We start from the raw sequence: 21,171 nt of genomic DNA, 5'->3' as shown, positions 1-21,171 counted from the left end.
CATGAATCACAGCTCCACCTAGGATCTTCATAGCTTCTGTAGTTATATGAGCACATAAAAGTCTGAGATACATATAAAAGGGCCTGCCCCTTCCACATCTGGTAACTTCAGGACTTGAAGACAGACAGAGTCCTCCCTCTCGGGATGAATAAAGTTTATAGAATTGTTTAGGTTGAAATGAACCTTAAAGATCATCTAGTTCTATACCTTCAACATGTCCAGCACTGTAGTCAATGTAGAATACAGCCACTCACTTGTCCCCTGGCAAGCTGCCAGCCTCCCTTTGGATGGGTATTTTGAACATTATATGCCCCCTCAGACCTCCTATCACAACTGCATGTCTGGTACTGTTAGAATCATCTAAGATGAAACCAAGCTAACATAATTTTTAAGTTAAGCTGAGTTGTTTTGACGTGATTGGTGGAAGATCTAAGAAATTGGCAACTTTCAGCTAGGGGGTGGTCCAACCTAGGAAGAAGTGCTCAGAGCAGGGGTGGGACTGGCTGAGGCCTTCAGCACTTCCCTGGCTCCGGTACTTCAGCCTCAGCTCCTATGGCCAACACTTGGGCCTTCTTCGCATTAAACACCTGAGCCATGGTTTTTGAGCCAGCTACGTTGAATCGGTTAACGTGTAACCAGTTCAACTGAAACCATCCGGGAGGAGCTGGCAGGATCTCTTAAAGCGGTGCTTTTCAGCTGGTGATCTGTGAATCACTGTGGTTTGTGCGATTGAGGAGAACATTAGGGGTGACTAAGAAAAGAAAATAAAACTAGAAATACTGCCACATAAGTCTGTAACTCACTGAAGAGAATAGGTGGTGATCTGTAAAGGAATAAGTTTAAAAAAAACTTTATTTTAAACAATTTAACACCCAAATAGGCTCCAAAACTATTCTGTAGTGTTTTTTTTTTAATTCGGTGCAAAGCACAATGCATTTGAGAATGTTATAAATTATCTGGTAAACTGTAAGATTTAGGCAAAGTGAATTGTCTCATCTTCTCTGCATCTATGTAAGCATAAAAATAACCCAGACAGACAACTTTGTTTTAACCATCATTATTAAACCCAGACAAATGGAATTTCTTAAATGGCTGATCAGACTTCTATGGTGCTTTTACCTGCATAGTGTGACTGAAAAACAGAAGTTTCATCAGTTGATGCCATGGAGATTGAATTATTCCCAACTCTCAGCAGACGATGGCTTCCACACTTCATGTCTACACTGTCCAATATAAATGTGTACAACTGTTCAGCAGTATATGCAGTATGAATTACTCACTTACCAGTAAAAGATCATTTTTTTACCTTGCCCACATTTTGAATTCAATCTTCCCTAACTGAATCAACAAGTTAGAACTACTTCGTGTACAAATTACATATCAGATGTACACTCATCCTGTTAACCTCTGCTCTAGCCAGTGTCATTTTTGCTGTGTTCTCGTATCAGTACTGCTTAAATCTCTTTCAACAGCAATATTCTATGCCTACCTATACTAAACTTTCAGGTATGTCCAAAGACCGTTATCGTCTGTGAAACCTAAGTCACCACCATGTACTCAAACACAGAGGGAGAAGTCTTCACGTCAGTAAGGTTCATTTAGAATAGCCCATATTGGACAGATCGTGTAGACTAGCAGACACGTATCCATACTGAATTGTCAGGCATAAATTCTTTTGATCATTTTTGTAGATAAGCATAATGGTATATTCTAACCACATTACAAGCATCAAATAATGACAGAAGAGGCACGTCCATGTGCACAGACCAAGAAACAAATCCTTAGAAAGCTAATCTGAAATTAATTTTTTTTCTTTCATCTTTTGTTCGTGCATAGCTTCTCTAGGCTGTATTTTGGGAGGAAAAGAAGCCAATCACAATTTGCACAGAGCATATCATGAACATGACCCAGGTTAGGCAACAAGATCAAAACTGTATCTGCAAATATGCAATTTCTGTCTTCATCTGGGGAGTAATTTTCATTATATTTGTTCTCATTACATGAATGTAGCATTTGTGCTTCCAAGTCTTTATTCCTGCTTTAGCCTGGCAGGACTTTTAATCAGAAAAACAAACATAGTGAACATGATTCGTGCTTCCACATATTCACTATGGTTGTGTTAATGACAACGTCCTAAACGATGTGGGCTCCAGACCCTCTATTTGCAGGACCAGAGCATGTGCTTTTTTCCGGGGAAGGAATTGCTAGAATCACTGACATGAGTCCGGTGGAACAAACAGGATGGAGACCCTTGCTCTTACACCCTTATTTAACAATCTATTTGTGGGGTGAAAGGGTCAAGGGCGTGGGGGGCGGGGAGGGTTGGGACGTGGGGATGAACGAAGCATTGAGACAGCGTGAAACCTTTAGGCTGCCGATCCTTTACTTTCCCCTGTGGAACGCGGGACGCCTCGCGTGTGACACTCGGGACACTCTGGGAGGATTTTGCTCATTTTCTCGCTTAAAGGCAGCCACTACCGGCTGGGGCCGGGGCCGTAGCTCCTCCCTGGCTGCCGCTGCGGGCACCCCGCAGTTGTGCTGCGGCGCGGCCTCCCCGTGCCCTGTGGCGGCGGCGGCGGGGGCGCCGCTAGGGGGCACGGCTGGGTCTCGCACGGCGCCCGCCGCCCGCTCCACCTGCGGCCCGGCCCGGCCCGGCCCGGCCCGGCCCGGCGCCCTCGCAACGCCGCAGTCCCCCGGCCCCGTCAGGAAAAAGCACCCCTCGCCCTCCTCTCCGTCCGCTGCTAATGAGGGGAACGGCCGGGGGAGGGGAGCGCAAATCATCTTAAAAGAGAGGCAGAAAATGACCGCGGGCAGCCGCCACGAGGCGGGTTTTGTTCGGCCGCTCTGGCAGTAAACTCATGTAATCTGCAGTCATTAGCATAATCTTCAAAGATCTTTAGGGGGATAATCTTTAAAATGCCTGAGGTGCTCTCTTATGAGGCTCCTAAATAGGATATCGTCGGAGCACCGGCGATGCCCTTTGAGGTGTCTTTCTTGGGATTCGAGGGGTTCCTCTCCGCCTTCTGCTGCGGAGGACAATAATGTGATCTCCGCCTGGATGGGGGTCAGGAGAGCACTGCGGCGCTGAACCTCAGACCTGCTCTCTGGCGGGCTTTTAATTTACGAAGGAGAAAGGCATGTATTTTACCTCGAAGTTTACTTTTCGTCAAGGGTAATTATCTCACTTGCATTTGAACTCTTCGGGGGACTAGAATGAGTTTCCAAGCATTCGATTCCCCCGCCTTAAATCTATAGCTCTTTTGTGTGAACATCCAGAGCTCTGGAAATGAACAACCCAACCCGCGGTTTGCAGAAATGTTCATTGCACTGAAGGGCGTGTTCGGAGAACACAAACAGCACCCACAGATAGTTGCCAAGGGCACCTAATACATCTTTGCATTACGCCTTGAACCAGTCTACCCATATCTCCGAGTTTTTATTGCACGGATCATAAATGATTGTAAAGTCTGCAAATCTTTCATGAAACCCTGGCAATTAATAGTTTAACCAGGGAACCTCTGTTAGAAAACAGTCTCTAATGCAGTCCCTGAAATCGGTTCATAGCCGCGTGCTGCTAGCGTAATCTGACGATTCACAGTTATAAGGTTTATAGCTTTTCTTTTTCTTTTGAACAATGCACTTTTTCTCTCACTGTTTTTCGAGGCAACAAAACGCAGAAACTTTAATTAGTACCAGAATTTCAGGTGCTCTCTGTTCAGGAGGAGGGGGAACTTGAACACTTGATGCCAGAACCTGCAAAATTAGACCGCGTTTCCCATTTATTGTTTCAGGTAACCACATAAAACTATCTATTTCTTTAAACCAGTTTGGTCGTGATCGTTTCCTGTATTGCGCTTTTAAAGCCAAGAGTACCCTGTGACCCTAAGTGACTGTACTTCCCGGCAGCCGTTTAGATGGTTTTTGAAGGCACGTTGGGGTCCTTTATCAATTATTCGTGATAACAAAGGACGGGAGCTTGCCTGAAGATGGGAAAGTTTTTCAAGGAAAGCTCCTGCGAGGAGCGAAGTGCCCAATTCCCCATAAATGATTTACGAAGAATGGATCAGTAACAGGGAAAAAGCAGCCCAGAGAGGGAGAGAGGGCACACAAACAGTTGCTTCACCCGCGGGTTAATGATACAGGAATGAAGCGAGCGGAGACCGGGCGGGTTGCCGCGATAGGCGGCCGCCCGTTTCCGACCCCAGCCCCTGCCCTGGCACCCGCAGAGGCAGCTCCGCCAGCTCCCCTTGTTTTCTCCCCAAATAAAATGCATGGCGAGGGGTTGACAAACGCTACTGGGAGCAGATCGGGAAGGGTAGACCCTCACAGATGTTGCCTGCGGGAGCGTGCCGGGCTGCCCGCCCGGGGCGCGGGTCGCCGGCCCCGCTGGGACAAGGGGGCTGAGCCGGCGGCCGCACCCGCCGGGCAGCCGCCCAGCAGGTGTCTGCGGCCACAGCCAGAGGCAGCCAAATGATTAGAGGGGCTTCTGCAAATTGGCACGGAGACTATATTGTCTGAGGCTTTCTCTTTGAGGTCAACGCCTGGAAATATTCGTTATCTCCTCTGTAAAAGGCTACGTGGATTTCCTTCCGTCTGTTTCCCAGCACCGTCTCGCAGCCCTGCTCCCTGGGGTGTATCGGAGAGAGAGGTGGTGAGCAAAAGGGGCATCTCCTGCCTCTGATGGCCCAGCTGGTGCTTTCAGGGATCCCGGGCAGAGGGTCCCCGACACTGCCCTAGTGTCTTGGTGCTCCATCTTCAACAGAGGGGGGTGACTGGAATCACCCTGGAGGGAAACGGGAAGGGGTCCCGGCCAAGGGCGCCGGGGCAGCTTACGGCTACTGCGGCTCTTTGGGCGGTCGCATGGTTTCATCGTGGAGGTGACATGTGAAAATGCTGCTTCAGAGGTAGCACTGGCAGCGAGATGACCGTCAAGAGACTCTATGCTGCCCCCCACTTTTCCTCAAAAACGTTGTTGATAACTAAAAGAGGCAACCACTTCATAAAAAGCATTTACGGAGACGCTGAAGTCGAAATGAAAACCACTAGTTACATTAAGGTTAAATCAAACGTGGCCTTATGTGATGAGAAATACGCGCGAATATTCCCCTCACAGGAAAAAAATTCCATTTACTCTTCTGCAAGCTATTTGCTTTAGGCACGAAGCAGTACCTTTCCCGCAGAAAGAATAATAATAACCTTTGTATACGCTGAAGGGATTGGAATCAAAATGTCCTGACGCCCCCTCCATCAAAACTACCTGCATCCAGATGCAAGTGTAGAAATACAGTGGCTACAGATGACCACATGGCTTGAACGTGTTAACTTTATTCGAATTAAAACAGCAAAGAAACTCCAACAGATCCTGTTATTAGCTCCCGGCATATGGCCGAGATTCTTAGAAAAGAGGTAAAAAACAACCATCCCGTAAGTGGCAGTCACTTTTTAAGCCCGCTGTTTGTGCCTGCGGATTGCTCTGAGGCGCGCTGGAGCCAGCAGCAGTAACGTTTATTTCATTGTCAGTGCTGCCCTTGCCTGCAGTATTTTATCTGCGGCAGGAGATGGGCAAGAACACCTCAGGAACAAGTCTTCCTCGGCCACTTTTATTGGCCTTTTAAAAACCGCCTTTGAAATTACACCGGAGGGCTTTAGATGTATTTACACCTTCCTTGTGGCTATCTGAGCAATTATTTTCAGTGATTATTAATGTTTCGTAATGGGGGGGAATTGTCAAGGAAAATTCTCCTTGTTCCGTCCAAGGGACAATCGAAAGCCCCCAGAAATTAGATCCAGAGTTTTGACGGGCAAACTCTGGAAATGAGGAATTGGCCATCTTAACGAGATCCAACAGCATGGCAAGGTACCACCGGTAAGAAAGCAGAGGAAACCCGCTGATCTCCTCGCTGGGGAAACCAATCAATCACCGGCCGCTTTCAGAGACTGGAGGAAGAGAACATTTTTCATATTTTTTTTTTCCCAACCTCCTTCCTGTGTAGAGCCCGTGCAGTCCCTCTCCCGTGAGAGCGTCGTTAAATCACTGCCACGGGTGTGCGGGTCCAGGAGTCAGGCGCGTTCACGCGCCCACGGCGAGGCAGTCGCTTCCTACAGGCACTTTTATCACACTTATATGGGAACTTCTGCCAAATATCCTCCCTTCACGCCACCGAGGAGGCCCCTCCGGATAATATTTGGAGTGGCAAGACAGTGCCTTGAATTCTTTCCCTTCTTCCTGATGCCTCCGTGGGAGTGAGCCAGTGGTATCATAGGCAAGGCGTTAATTATTGCTTCGAGACAGTGAATGTTTAATGTCTGAAAACAATGGCAATTATTATTTTATAAACACTTCCTTGTGTCACGACCTTCCCGGCGCTAAGAGGCCGGCGAAGTGTCTCTAGCGCAGGGAACGCCGAGTTTGCAGTGGACCCCCCATATTTGGTCCCACTTCTTTACATAGCTAGGCACCGAACAATGGGGGGGGGGGGGCTTCTTTTCCCTCGTGGCAGTTTCAGGGGCTCAAAGAGAGCGACACCGGGAGGGGAACACCTGAGGTTTGGGCGCCCGCAAATCTGTGGCTGCCAAGCACCGTGGGGCGTTGAGGACCGCGGGTGGGAGGATGCGGGGACGGCCCTGCGGACGGAGCTCGCCGTTCGCTCGGGCCCTGCAGGGCCCGGGGTTGCCTCCGAGGCAGAGCAGGGCGGCCCGGGGGATAATTCCACGCCCTTGGCACAGAAGCAGCGGCAGCGTGGCGGGGTACGGCCAGGGGAGCAGGGCACCGGCCCCTCCCCGTCCCGGCGGCCGGGGAAGCTGCCGCGGAGCCAGCCGAGGGCACCAGGGCCGGGGGGTAATCCCCGCCGCAACCCCCGCCGGGCGCTCCCGCGGGGCCGGGCCGGGCCGGGCCGTGCGGGGAGCGCCGGGCCCGCCCGCCGGCGGGGCGCGGGCGGCGCAGAGCCAGTGGCTGGCGGCGGCGGCAGCAGCTTTCAGTTTTCATTGAGGCCGCTGGTTACTGTTTAACGTCCCCACCCACGTTTCAGTTTGTTTAGTAAATCGATCTGATGCTGGGGCTGAGGCTGCTGCCCTGTCGCCATTGAGCAAAGTTAATTCCCCCACACACAAACTCTCTCTCCTCCTCCTTTCCCGCTTCAGCATATGGTGAGGACGGTGTCAGCGCACCAAACAAGTCGCGCAGCCCAGCGCCGGGACGTCCGCGGGGAGCCGGGGGGTGCGGGGGAGGTAGGAGGCCCGGGGGATGCCGCCGCCCTGAGCTGCGACCGCGCCGCCGGAGGCCGAGGGACGGGGCGGCCCCGCCGGTAAGTTCCCGGGGGCCGGCGGCCGCCCAGTGACACAGCCCCACGCCGCCCGCCGCGCCGAGGGGCGGACGTACCCGGCGGGGAGAGCTGGTGGCCAAGCGCACAGCAGCCAGTTTGGGGGGATTTTATTTTATACGTTCCTTTTTATTTATTTATTTATTTTAAATTCGCCTGGTCACGTGTCCCTGTTGTCGGCGCCCGGCGTGCTGCGGGGAAAGGCACCGCACACGGCGCAGCCCGGGCCCCGGGGCGGGGTGTGTGTGCGTGTCCGTGTGTGCGTGTCCGTGTGTCGTGTCCGTGTGTCGTGTCCGTGTGTCGTGTCCGTGTCCCAGCCTCCGGTGTCTGGCGCAGCCCAGCGCCGACCCCGCTGCCCCTGCCCCGCCACCGGCCGCATGGCTGCCTGGCGCTGTGCTGGCATTTGTGATTCCCCAGTAGCCGAAGTCACCGCTTTGCGCCGGGCTTAGGAGCGTTTCCTAAAGGCTTTTTTGGTTTTGCCTCTCTTATTGATTTCTCCGCCCCCCGCCCTCATGGTCACCTGTGCAGCAGATGGGTTTGTTATTGCAGGGCTCTGCTAATAGTAGCACTTGGCCAGGGCTGGACACCTTGATAGAGAAAACCAAAAATACTTTAAGGAAAAGTAATTCAAAGAGAAAAATTCAAACATGAAACAAGCAAAGTAATACGGGGGTAAGTTTTGAAGACAGGTCCAGCTTTTACAATACTGCAGGTGCACTGCTTACAGCATACTTACAGGATACCTTTAATGAAAGCCAACTTCTAGCTGTTGGACTTCTGAGTTGAACATCTGTTCCCGTACAGTGCAATGGGAGATACAGTCAAGCATTTTGAAAAGCAGACAGTAGGTTGCAACTTTTAAAGTGACAGTGAATCGTATTCCATGGTAAACTATGGCTGTGTTAAATTGGACGTTCCCTTGTGTAGGCCTTTTCTTGTACAGTGCTGCACATGCACAATATATCAAAATACTGTGATTTCTCATCCATATTACAAAGATATTTAAAGTATCTTTGTATGAAGAAATTTAAAGTAGCATCTTTGTTAGTTGTCCCGAGTTTGTTAAAATTGAGTTAGTAAGACTTAGTATGCTGCACAACTTTCAAAACCCTTGAGTCTCTGGTTCGACTCTTTTTGAAGAAAACTATGAAGTGTTATGTTATTTCCCTTATTTCCCAAGAAGTTCTTACATCTTATGTAGGAGGCATATTAAATGTATCTATGCAGGTGGTTTTCATGTATTCTGAATGCTGTTTTGGGGATTTGTTTTCCTCTTTCCTTCTTACAGTCATGTGATAAGAGGAAAAGGGACAAAATGTTTAGTGGTAGTTTCAGCCTCTGAAGCATTGTGAAAAAAAAAATTTTAAAAGTGTTATTTTCATTGTCCAGTATTCTGTGCCCTGTCCCTCTCTCTCTTACCGAAGGTCACCAGGCTGCTAAGTCTCACTTCATACATATGTTTTAAAAAAACCCAACAACCAGGTGTAGGACAGGATCAGAATGCTGTTATTTTGTTTATGGAGTTACCTTTGATTTTAACAGCTAACATATTTGGACTCATTTCCCAGAATACAACTTTTGTGTTTCCTTAACATAAAATGTAACTTTCTCTGCAGTTTATCTCATATAACCAGAGGAATATCTCTATTCCAGAATTTTTGTACTTAGTTGCAGTAATGTAAAACGAGCAATGCAGAGGTCCAGTATACACACTCTTAGGCAGTGTACTGGGAGCAGCTTTGGGTGACATGGAGTTACCACTTCCTTCTATCTTACCTCCCCACCATGGAAGAATCCATGAGGTGAAGTGAGAAAAATGGGTTTCCTTTGGCCTGGCTATAATGGCCAGTTCCTTGGATGGCCAAGTGATGTTTGCTGCTAATTTGTGCATATAGTTAAATCATTTCTGGGCCAATTTCTTAACAGAAATGTTCTAGTATAAATATCTTTACTGCTGCTTTTCCTCAAGATACAGCCTACTAATGCTTGATCAAGTTTGAATACCTGAATCAAATCCTGTTTGATTCTACAGAGTTTGCCAAAACCGTACAGTAGTGCATGAACAGAACTCAGTCCTTGTGCTTGACATTGCTGCTGTTTCAAACTTTGTGGCAGTATTTATCGTGGGCATATGGACTCAAAACTACATGAGGTTGCCCATCTGTTAACCTTTGGCAGAAAAATGGGGTCTAGCATGTCATAAGTGTTATCTACAAGTCTGCATCATGTGAGTTAATTTCCACTGGCTACAAGAAGCAAAACATTACTTAAAATAATATTAATTCTTCTTAGCAGTCATTAATTAAAAGAGGCTTCCTGAAAAAAATTCAAAACTAGCCATGTGATGGAAAAAAATCAACTTTTTCTTTGTTCGGGAATTGAGTCTATTATAACAAACAAATTCATGACAGATTTAAGATTGCATTGGTGGTATAGGGGGATTCTGAGCTGAGCAGATTGTGCTTTTGCATCTGTGAGGTAGCAGGGGCAATGTGCTCCATATATTAATTGATAACCAGACTCTTTCAATATGGGGATCTCGCTACTCACTTTTCAGTGATTTCAAAGACCTGTTTCTTGTAAGCTTTGAAATATTATCTGATTTATTTGGTTTGGGTTTTTTTTCATGTAATGAAGATGTGTAACTCTTCAGAAGTCTTCAATTTCTGTGTTTAAAAATTAATATTAAGCTTGAAAATTAGTTTGATTTGCCTATGTTGTGTCAGGTAGATAGGAGGTATGTCAGATTATTCTGGTAATGTAGATTGGTAACGTAGACTGCTTTAGAATATAAATAAAGGTTTTATTCCTATGGTGAAAAACCTGTTGTGGTAATATATTCTCTAATAAAATTTAATTTCTCAATGAAAGTATCGGTGCAACATAAAAGAATGTAAGGTTGAGGAAAGGCAAGGCTCTTAGGTTTTAATGGATCTTAATGAATGATGCATTATATATCATGATGAGAAAATATGGAAAATGCTTTTCAAACAGATTAAGATGTTTGAATGTCTTGCAACAGCTTTGATTGAATAAAATATTTTTCATTTCAAATTCTCAATTTTAAAACAGCACACTCTAAAAATCAGGTCAGAATGCTGTGTGTAATGTCAGAACTGAGATCTATCAAACTGAAAGGCTCCAACAACATTTTCAAACCTTTCTCAATTGTCAATTTAAGTTAATTGAAAATGAAAGGTCTCGCTTTCAGGATTGGGCCATTTAAATAGAAGCCTGCTGCTTTCATTTTGTAGAAGGGCAATCTCCCTCCACATACGTGTTTTTAAAAGGTTCATTCATAATTCTCTCTTCACACTTCTATTGGAAATGACAGAATTCATTATTTTGAGTTCTTGAACTATTTTTCTGCAACTTGGGTGATGAATTGTATGAGATCTAGTTCATAACGTGGCACGGCAACCCACAAGATTTAAAATTCTCAAGGCTCGATTTGTCTCTCTCTGGCATTCGGTTGGCCCAGGCAAGGGAAGCTTCTGTGTGCATCTGCTGCCTCTTATAGAGCAGGAGATTGGGATTTTTTTATTTAATACTGATCAAGAAAAAAACTCGCACCCTTGCTTGGTAATTCACTAGAGGTATCCAGGCAACAAGGACATACATTACAGTCAGCAGTATACAAGGTGAGAATTTTCCTTGCCTGCTGTTTATCTGGGATTACAACTGCAATAGACCTATACAAACAGCACTGTTTCCACTGTCTATTTCTTGCATGTAGTTTGCCTGTAGACTTCTGGTTTTTTATTTATATTTAGCACTCTGATGGAAAAGGATTTCTTGATGTGTATCTATTCCTGCTCAAATACAGGAATTTGGCTCAGGTGGGGGAGCAGAACTAGCCTCCATGAAATGACAAATACGACTCAGCTTGCAATTGATGGTACATCTGTGGCCATGCTGCAATGAGAATCCTGTTTTTGAGGGTCATTTTTGTATGAGGTTGCTAGGCTACACCAGCCTGGGTTGTATTTGGCAGAGACAGTAGAGATGTTCACCAGCTACTTGCTAACTAAAATAAGCCTCACTGCAGAAAGTTAGGGTGATTGAATTGCCCTTTTTCTTTGTTAAATAAAACATTTTTTCATTAATTGCCAACATGTATCAGCGCTGGGCACTGAGTGGGACCAGTTCGTACTCTCCGAGCTGGTCCAGATGTTTGAAGATTTCTCACTGTAGCGAGCATTTTGCCTCATGTATCTCTTGTGCCTCCCACAGCACACTCCCTTCCTTCCTTCCTTCCTTCCTCCCTTCCTTCCTTTTTTCTTTCTTTCTTTCTCTTTTTTTTTTTTTTTCTTTTCTCTCTTTCTTTTTTCTTTCTTTTTTCTTTCTTTTTCTCTCTTTCTTTTCTTTCTTCTTTCTTTCTTTCTTTTTCTTTCTTTCTTCTCTCTTTTTCTTTCTTTCTCTTTCTCTTCTTCTCTTCCTTCCTTCTTCCTTCTTTCTTTCTTTCATGGATGGCTATGATGATAAAGATGATTCTTATTGAGACCACTTGTTTTAGAATCACAGCCTAAAGTGTCTTGCAGACAGTCTTATGCCCTTCAGGATAATAATGCTCATTCCTTTTGCAAGGAAATGCCAGACTGACATTACCTTAGCTGACGAAATTGCCTCAGTAAAGGTCTAGACGCTACTCAGAGAAGTGAAATGGGTGACCATGCTGTGACTGCACGTTAATACACACTCCCTGTCCTTTCTCGGCCCCTAACAGGTGTAGTTAGGTGTTAACTTGTACTTGCTGTTTTAGTTCCAAGGATAAGATTGTGATTTTGGAAATTGGTAGGATTTTTTTCACCAAGTGGATAAATACTTCACCTGATTATTACTGTTTACTCCCAAATACTAAACAAGTTGAAAACAGTCTTTTCCGCTGGACTGTTTGGTAGCACACAGTGACCCAATTAGGTGGGATAGAGATCCCATACATTGGCTGCACGTGGAGTTTCATATGGTTTCTGGGCAGTTACCCTTTGATTCATATTTCTTCTTTTGTCCTCACAAAAATGGAAGTAGGCTTGCAAAGGAGAAAGCAATACACCGCTTTTACTGTTGCTTTTTAGTAGTAGGCACTATTTGATTTTAGTAGTGACACTATCTACATAATAGGTATGTATTATTTAATATTGTTCTTACCTTTCATGAGAACAGTGATAGTCCTGACTTTCATGTCCAAATCCAAAGCATTTTCAAAATATTTACATTTTAAAGAGGCTATAACATCTTCCGAGCGTCTTATTTCTCATGTTTGACGCTCATGCTTTAGAGTGTCTTAAACTGTATTCCTGTTTATAACTTTCTTTTTTCTTTCTGTCTATCTGAGATTCAGTGACTCTTTTCTACTAATATTGAACATGCAATTTTAATGAGACTTAGAGGCAATGCTTTTAATTTATTTCAGTTTTGAAGAGCCAGAACTTACCCCGCCATAAGTTTAAGGCAGAACTTTAGATTTGATCACAGTAATATGAATAGCTTTGCCTATGATCATAAGAGGGAAAAAATGCAAAGAAAGGCACTTATTTAATATATTTATATTGCTATGCTTAATTTCAGAATCTTCTAGATAAATTATAGGGATACAAACTAGTCCCTTTAAAAGTTTGGTGCTGACACCCAAGCTTGCATGGAAAACCACATAATTATATCAAAGATGAAACACTATCTGCAAAAATAAAATAAAAGGAAGTTTCACTGGAAGTTCCCCGAAGAGCAAAAGGTAACCTCAAGATTAGCAGAAAGAAGTTTTAGTTGTAAAAATTCAAAATTCCAAAATTCATTAAGTTGATTTCAGGTGTATTAGGCTAGGATTGTGAGTGGGGTTTTTTCTTTGTTTGTTGGTTATGGCTTTTTGTCTTTTAAAGTAAGCCAAGATGAAATTATCTCAAATAAAGAAGTACTTTACAGGGTCTGTATCTCCTTAACTACTATTATATAGTATTGAGAGTAAAACATAAGAAGGATGAACCAAAGCCCCTGTGCCCAGGAATTTGCAATCTGCACTACTTTTAAAAATGTAGGTGCATTCTGTAGTTCAGAGAACACAGCCTGGTTTGAGCTTTTGGATTAATTTAAGGTCCATCTCCTCAGCCAGATTTTTCAGGCTTCATTCACATGCTCTTGTTTGCACATAAGAGCCAAGAGAAACAGGCAGGTTCGCGGATGCGGGTTGATGCATTTTACTTCCATTCTAAGACTCAGCTGAAAAAAATAAGGCAGCATGAGGCATTAGCACCTCTTGCTTCCTACTTAATCTCCCACCTGTCCTAAAGGTCATTGTCTCCATAACAGAGGTGCCAGGATTAATAATATGCTTGGCCCCAGTCAAGATAGTTGTTTAAATGGCCAAATACAGAGATGTGCGCGTTGGTCGAGTGGATGTTGAACTTCCGTGGCTGAGGTCTGCATATGTGCCTGCCTCTGCTGTCCTCACTGAAAAGAACAGTCCACAAAATCAGTAATTTCTTTTCTTGCTAAAAAGAGTGAGCTGACTAGTAGGTATTTAATGGTAAGGAGGTATATAATGGTAGGGATATTTGTTTGCTTAAAAATTTACAGAGGGCAACTCATTTCTCATACTTAACATCTTGTTGGTTAGAGGTAAATAGAAGAAGCAACTCCACTAATGTAATCTTTCCAAGCAAGTCCATAGAGATCTTTTTAATAATGAAGTAAAACTTGGAAACTTTCAATTAATAGGCTTATATTTCAAGGGCAAGGAAATGTTAAGCAGTTTGCACTCTCTAGATGAGAGAGGGATTGAAATTTTAACGGAAATTTTACCATGAGTTTTGATAGAACTTAATAGTGGAGTTTTTGTCTTATTTTAATCCAGTAGGTCAAGTAATTCATTTCCCAAGATGAATTTGAAGCTGAAAGAGGGTAAAAAGCGAAACACGTTCTCAATGATAATTCTCAAGATTCTATGGTACCAGAGAGTGTAAAGGATTATTCTGAAATTAATATACATGTATGAACTGCAAAAACCTTGGCAGGTAGAAAATGAGCACAACTTTGAATGACCTGAAGAAAATATCTGTGAGATTGCAGCAAATTTGTAACCCTTTATGATCGGTCTTCTTATGCATCTAGTAGCTTTGAATTTGTAAGTCAGGTCTCTTGCTTTCTGTAAAAGGATGAAAAGCGGCATTGTGAGCAGTTCAAGCAAACAAAGTGCTTGTTAAACCTCAACCATGTAGTGAAGGTCATGAAGAAAAAACTCTCTTAGTACATAAGTATTTTATTAGCTGGACAAAGTAGCATACTTAAAAAGTTGTCGAGAAGCTGCTGTTTAGAACATAATGGCCTATCAGACACGGAAAGACAGCATGCTTCAGAAGTTCCTATGAAAACAGCTTCTTTGTCTGCTTTTCTGGTAATATTAGGAGGTCCAAGTAATAGATTTTTTTTTCCAGTTTAAGCACTCTACCTCAAACCAGTACAATTGGAAGCAGAAACTTTGGGGAACCCTGGCATCAACCCGCTAATGGTTTAAAAACCTGGATCATGGATTATGTGGTGCACTTCTCCCCAAAGGATACATCTGTCCACCAAAGTGCAGCTTGTAATCCTGGAAAATCAAAGATACTCAATTGCTCTTAACTAGGTAAAGAATTCAACATGTCCTATAATCCTTGATAAGTCAAGATATATTTTTTCTGACCCTAGAGTAGAACTATAACAGGAGCTTTTATGAACAAGGATGTTTTCTTGCTGGGAGTGCTGGGAGCTACTTATAGTGTATTTCGTTACGTTTTTAGGTACAGCGTTTGGAGAGATATATGTTTTCTGTATCGGCAAATCATACAACTCTGCAAGTTGCTTGCCTTCTTGTCCTGATAAAAAACATGTAATGTTCTTATTAGTATGTGACATAGTTAGATTCCTGTTGAAAATCAATAATCTTCCCATAAAGCAAGTCTTACATCCTTTCTTAAATTCATTTAGAATCATTTTGTATGCCTCATTAACCTTGTAATTTAGGAAAGAATAAAAGAAAAAGAAAACCAACCAGCCACCTAATATTAAACAGTGTATGTAATTTAATTTTTCCAACCAAAGGGGATGTTTATGACACTAAATATATCTACTAGTCTATAAATACCTGTGTTTATAGTTGAACAGAGCAGTGGTTCTCAAACCGCTCCATCAGACACTTAATGATAATACACAGTGTGCCGTAGGTAGTATTATGCACTGCTACCTTTTTCTTTCTTTCATCTGCTACAATGCTGTCATGGAAACTAAATGTACCACATTGAATAAATTCCTAAAATTCCTAAAATTCCATTATTAGAAAGTGGATGGTCAATGTGAATAAATACAGAAATTGTTTTAAAGACAGGCCCTAGACTTAAGCACAGTTGACATTTAAAGCAAAAGGTATTAAATTCCTGAAAGACACCATACAATACAGAAGAATATTGTTGACTTCTGTATAAAACTTTCAGGGAGTGTATCTGAAGTTCCTTGAGCAGATTATGGTGCGAGAAAGATTCAGTAGCTTTTATACATAGTTAGCAACCTTTAATGACACCAAATCTTTGAAGTTCCTTGTAATAACCCCTTGGAAATTACACCAAATGAAATAAATGGGACGGGGTTGATGATGACCTACAGAAAAAAAACCCAAAAGCATTATTTGATTTAGGAAATATATTGAATGTCATATATAATGAATATGTGAAAAATAACATTCACCATTTATAAGTACAGTGACACCTACTTTATCGAGTGGTAAAATGTGCAGTTATACCAAAGCAAATGCAGCTGCAATAGACATAGTTTTAAGAAGAAAATGAAAAACATTTAACAGCTGCTTTATTAAACAATTCTTATTTTTTATAAAGTAGATATACTTTATATATTTATATTTATTTCCAAGCTGCAGTCAATGTTCAGGAATTTTCAATTAAGCAAACTCTTTACCTTAAATTTATCTTTTAACAATAGTCTCCACCAAAATAAAGGCAAAAGCAATAAAGTTTTCAATAGTTTGTTAGTTTTTTTAAGTTTGGTTGTTTTTTTGGTGTTTTTTTTTTTTTTTTTAATAGATCCTTAAAATAATATTTAAAATAAAATTGGAATAAATGATTGAGTAGTCTAGGTCTTGACCGACACGTTTTTTCAGTTTCTAGGAATTTCGCTTGGAACACTTTGGAATGACGTCCCACATGTGAGAACCTTATTGTAGACTGTTACTTAAATAAAAAATTAAGGTTTAGGAGCTACGTTAAGCAACAGAATTGGTTGTAATGAAGGAAAGAATCCCACACATTTTAAATTTCCTGAGCAGTTTCTTCATGCCCGTTGATGCCTGTTGATTGAGCTTTAATGCCTATTCTGTTAATTTCAAACTTTCTACATGTGTCTCTAAAGAAGAACAACTATGCATATTTTTATTTAAAAAAATTCTGGATTTTTTAACCTCTGTGAAGTTAAAGCTTGACTTTTCTCGCTATATGTTTTTCCCCTTTTTAGTACAACTGTGCAATTCCATCAGAATTGCTTCAGTGTAACTGAATGAAATGTGTGCAAATTATTTATAGACATTGGCATTAATAATTAAAAATAGGATGCAAAGATATTTTTTTCTGAATAAGGTCTGATTATATATACTTTGGGGTTTTGTGTGTGTGTTTGGGAGTTTATTTGGCTTTATTTTTTTTTCTTTTGTTTGTCTTTTGAGTAGCCTACCAGCTTTTGCTAAAGATACAAGGAGAACAGTCGTCAGGGTATTAAATGTAGCCTTGTTGGTGGACAGTCGCAGCATGAAAAAATGTGGCATAGCATCTTCTTCTTGCATTACTGTAGATTTCTTACAAGCAAATTCTTTGGAGAGAGAGAGGGTTAATCTTGGAGGAAATTTATTCTTATTATTGTAGCTTTTCTTGGGTGAGAAGCAGGAACATCGTTCTGTGTGTTACGGGCATGGATCATAGTCTGTACATCTGTAGTATGGGAGAGCTTGGCTTTAGGGCAGAAAGAGATGTAGCTGAATTGAAAACAGATGAAAATCAAGAGGAGGAATTTGGTGAAGATGTGTATAGGATGTATTTTCAAGAGCTTTGTTATCCCATCTCAGGTTTGGAAGGGATGAAGTGAAGTGACTGGCCTCCAGCACCTGGAGTTGCTATGGCTGGGAAGATCACAGTTCAGACATCAGTCATAACAACTACTGAAGATCGTTGGACTTTTAGGTGGAAGTATCTTTGAAAAAGGGCAAGGTCTGCAAAACTTTCCATTGCTAGGTCTGGGATTCTGAGTAAGGTGTTGTTCACAAAGTATTTGGAGAAAAAGAGCACATTCTAGCTGTGTACCAAGGAAATTTTTATATACAGAGAATGTTTTGGGAATCAGCAGGGTGTTTGCAACCAGATGAGATACAGGGGGAGAAAAAACGGGTTGATGCTGAAATTATGAAATATGGAAACAGTTGAGAAAGAGCAGAGAGAAGAGGTAAATAATGAAAGAAATGCTTTGTTTTGGCACATCACGGGCTTTGGTGTTTCAAGCCACAAGGAAGCATAGAACTCACTTGAACAGCGGAGCAAAGGAGATGGAGCCCTGTTAGTAAGTTTTAAAGTGTCTAGAAATAAGCATCACTGGAACTGCTTTGATGGTTGAGATTATAGATGACCGATGACCTCAAGTTCAATGCTTAGGACATGGTAAGGTGATGACCTGGGAGAGAAGACAGAGGGCTCAGAACTGACCCTTGCAGTAGTCCTTAAGGGAAAGATTCTCTGCTTAGATAAAAGCAAGACATTGAGGTATGAAAAATCATCATTTTCCGGACAAAGTAGTAGCACTAGATTTAGGTTACAAAGACAGTGAGAGAGCTGAGGAATTAGAGAAATGTGTATGCATTACAGGGTTCGTATACATATGCATGTTAGAGGCTCGCTTTTAATATATTGCAGCTTGTCAATGTCGTTAATGTCTCATTCTATACCCTGTGCACTCTTATGGAATCGCATCAGAGTAAACCTGATAAGAAGGAGGTACTACCCAGAAAAGTCAGAAAAATGCTAGCAATTTTTCACTGCAGCCTAACATTTGAAAAGCTTAAACTGAAAAAGTGAAAAATAGCTTTATTAATAACATTTCCTATTTGCAGTTGAATAAAGAATTTTAAATACAACTTTCCAACAAAATTAAACCATTTTAATAGTCACAGAGATCTTAGGAACATTGGTATCAATATGCTAATATTAGTATGTTACTGTTATCATGTGGCATGTGCGAATATTTGCATCAGTTCTGCACGCTATTTTGGAATTCCTGCTGACCAAACTTCAGTTAATTGAGTTACACCAATTTAAAAAATCACTGTGATAGAAGGTAAAATGAATTTGATAATTTTCATTAAACATATTTCATTGTGTGGAACTATTTTCTTAATTCAGTGCTAACTCCCTTTGCATTTTGTTCCATTGAGACAATTTTATGGGCTTGCCTAGCTTGTACCTCAGCAGTGGAACAGTATGAATACGAACAATTGCTTATTCTTCATTGCAAAAAAAGTATTTTCTAACTGTAGAGAGTCTTAATTTATCCTTTGCTTGGTCCTTTTAATGTTAACTCACAGTTCATGTATAAATATCTGCTACATAAATGCCTTATTTTTGGTGTTTTCCAGATATTTGTTCAAAGGAAAAGCTTCATAATCCAGTCCTGTGAGTTACAGCTATTACAACTTACTTGGGGAAGCTTTAGCAGGTGGTACTCTATACAAAGGTATTAAATTCATATCAACAGAAGAAAAATGCGTAGAGAGTTGACGACAGAAATTGCAAAGCTTTTAGGAGGCAGTATAAGAAAATGCAATAAATTTCCTGAATTCCGAAACAAAAAGAAATTTGTTTGTAAGAGTTTTTTCAACTCTGAGATCCTCTGCAGCGCAGTGCTTTGTGCGAAGGTATAGCCGACGTAAAGGTTTTTCTTGCCTTCCTGGTCACTCAAGCTGTTAAATGGCTGAGAGAAAACTCAGATGAGCACGAAGGATTTCTCGGTGTTGCTATTACAGAAAATAATTACTATTTACAGTAATCATAGTTTAGCAGCAGTAATTCCACCAGATATGTGACAATCTGTGTCCCCAGTTAACTGAACGGTAAAATTTCAGCTGTTTGTATTTCATCTGAAAATCACTTAAGATCAAGAAGTGTATTTCAGCCAAATCTGTGATTAGCATTGACACTCCAGTGTGCCTGAAAGGAGGTCTTGTTTTTATTAACACTTTCTCATTTGGCAACGAGAGAGGTGATAGCACCTTCCCGTGGTTCAGGTTTACTTGATGAAGCAAAATAACTCACAGACCTTGTGAGAATGGGACCCATAGGATTGGTCGTGGTCCACTTTCTCATTTGTGATTTTCTCTTTTTCATTTTGTTTGAGATTGAATTTGAGAGAGAGCTTTGTTCCGGATAGTAGTTTATGGCAGTGGGCTGAGGAGATGAGATTTCACTGAATCATAGAACGAATACACAAAGAGAAAATATGTGAAAATTGAAATGACAAGGTAGAGTAGCTTGGTTGTTGAGGTAGATAAAATAACTAGGTTCTCAGGGAAATGAGGTGGGGATTTTTTTCCTGAACTAGATTTAGTTTGAACAAGAATAGTTGAGATGGAAAACCTAGACACTATAAAAACTTGATAGAAACAACAAAAAAAATTTCATCCTACTTTTTCTTGTAACTTTGTCTTGAAGTATCTGTAATGGTGTGATTTCAAAGAAAGCCAACTAGAGTCCATCTATTGTCAATATAATGCTAAAAGACTAATAAATGGATTTGATTAGAGTGGATTTCTTTTTACTTTATTTACTATAACCAGGAAAATCTGTGTGTTCTGCCAGTTGTTTTTTTTGTTTTGTTTTTAAATCTATAATAATAGTATATTTATTTTACTTCCTTTGGAACCACTGTGGCAAGTCGTGACTGATCTAAGGTGTGAAATACACCTTTGTGAACAGAGGAATAAAGTTGGCTTGATGCAATCATGCTGCAGCATGACAGAGATGTGCTGGTTGAGTTAGAAAAGCCAAGAGAGCTATCAGGGCTCTCCAGTTTTCAGAAAAGTATCTGTCCTCTGTCATGTGGCTGGAAGAGAGAGAATTATTTTTGCCTTTGATTAATAAGGAGTTAATTTCAGTAAAGCTTCTTGTAACTGTTTTACAAAGGCTCATGGAAGAAAGCAGCCAGCAGTAGCCTTGGTGGCTCACAGAGGAGTTTGCTGCACCCTAGGGAATGTGGAGCTTTGTCACGAACGGAACAAGCCAGGGCTAAACCCCCAAGCAGGAGAGTGTTTCCGACCTTTTTTGTTGTTGCTTTTAGTACCTGAAAAAAAAAAGTGCATTACAGTCAAATCTCATTGACTTTGAACTTTCAAGGACTGTAATCAATTCGTCAGGATTTGCTAATTTGCTAAGGTTTTGTTGAGAAATGTGTATTTTCATATTTGTTTGTTTGCTTTTCAGTTTCTGTGTTACTTCCACTAGATCCCCATACAGTATTGCATACAACTACCCTAGATAATTTTTTTCACTCTACCAAAATTCTTACTCGGGCACAAAATAGACACATTCTTATCCTAGCACTTTCAGCTACCAATTACTTCACCAGCGAGGAATGCTTAACATAGTGTGACTGCACCGAGCTCTTCTCCTGCATGAGCAAATACTGACACTTTACACTATAGTTTCACTCTTGTGTTTTGCTGCTGCATAAGTCTTATGCTTCCAGTTGCCTCAATTTACAAGTTTCTATGGAACTGTGGAAAAATATATGATGGGAAAGTTTAAAAGTCAGTAGCTTTATTTGATGATTTCTAACACCC

At 41.9% G+C, this 21,171-nt stretch overlaps 1 protein-coding gene across 1 annotated transcript in view; it reads left to right on the top strand.

Annotated features, from left to right (window-relative positions):
- Nucleotides 1–7,247: 7,247 nt before the first annotated feature.
- The window catches only part of HNF4G (hepatocyte nuclear factor 4 gamma), a 62,353-nt gene continuing 48,429 nt past the window's right edge, over nt 7,248–21,171 (top strand). The window contains exon 1 of the mRNA XM_032708992.1: nt 7,248–7,304. The gene's annotated coding sequence lies outside the window, so the exon portion shown is untranslated. The remainder of the gene's footprint in view (nt 7,305–21,171) is intronic.

The sequence above is a fragment of the Chiroxiphia lanceolata genome, chromosome 1, assembly GCF_009829145.1.
Source record: "Chiroxiphia lanceolata isolate bChiLan1 chromosome 1, bChiLan1.pri, whole genome shotgun sequence".
NCBI classification, from domain to species: Eukaryota; Metazoa; Chordata; class Aves; order Passeriformes; family Pipridae; genus Chiroxiphia; species Chiroxiphia lanceolata.
This window is presented reverse-complemented; position numbering and strand designations above follow the sequence as displayed.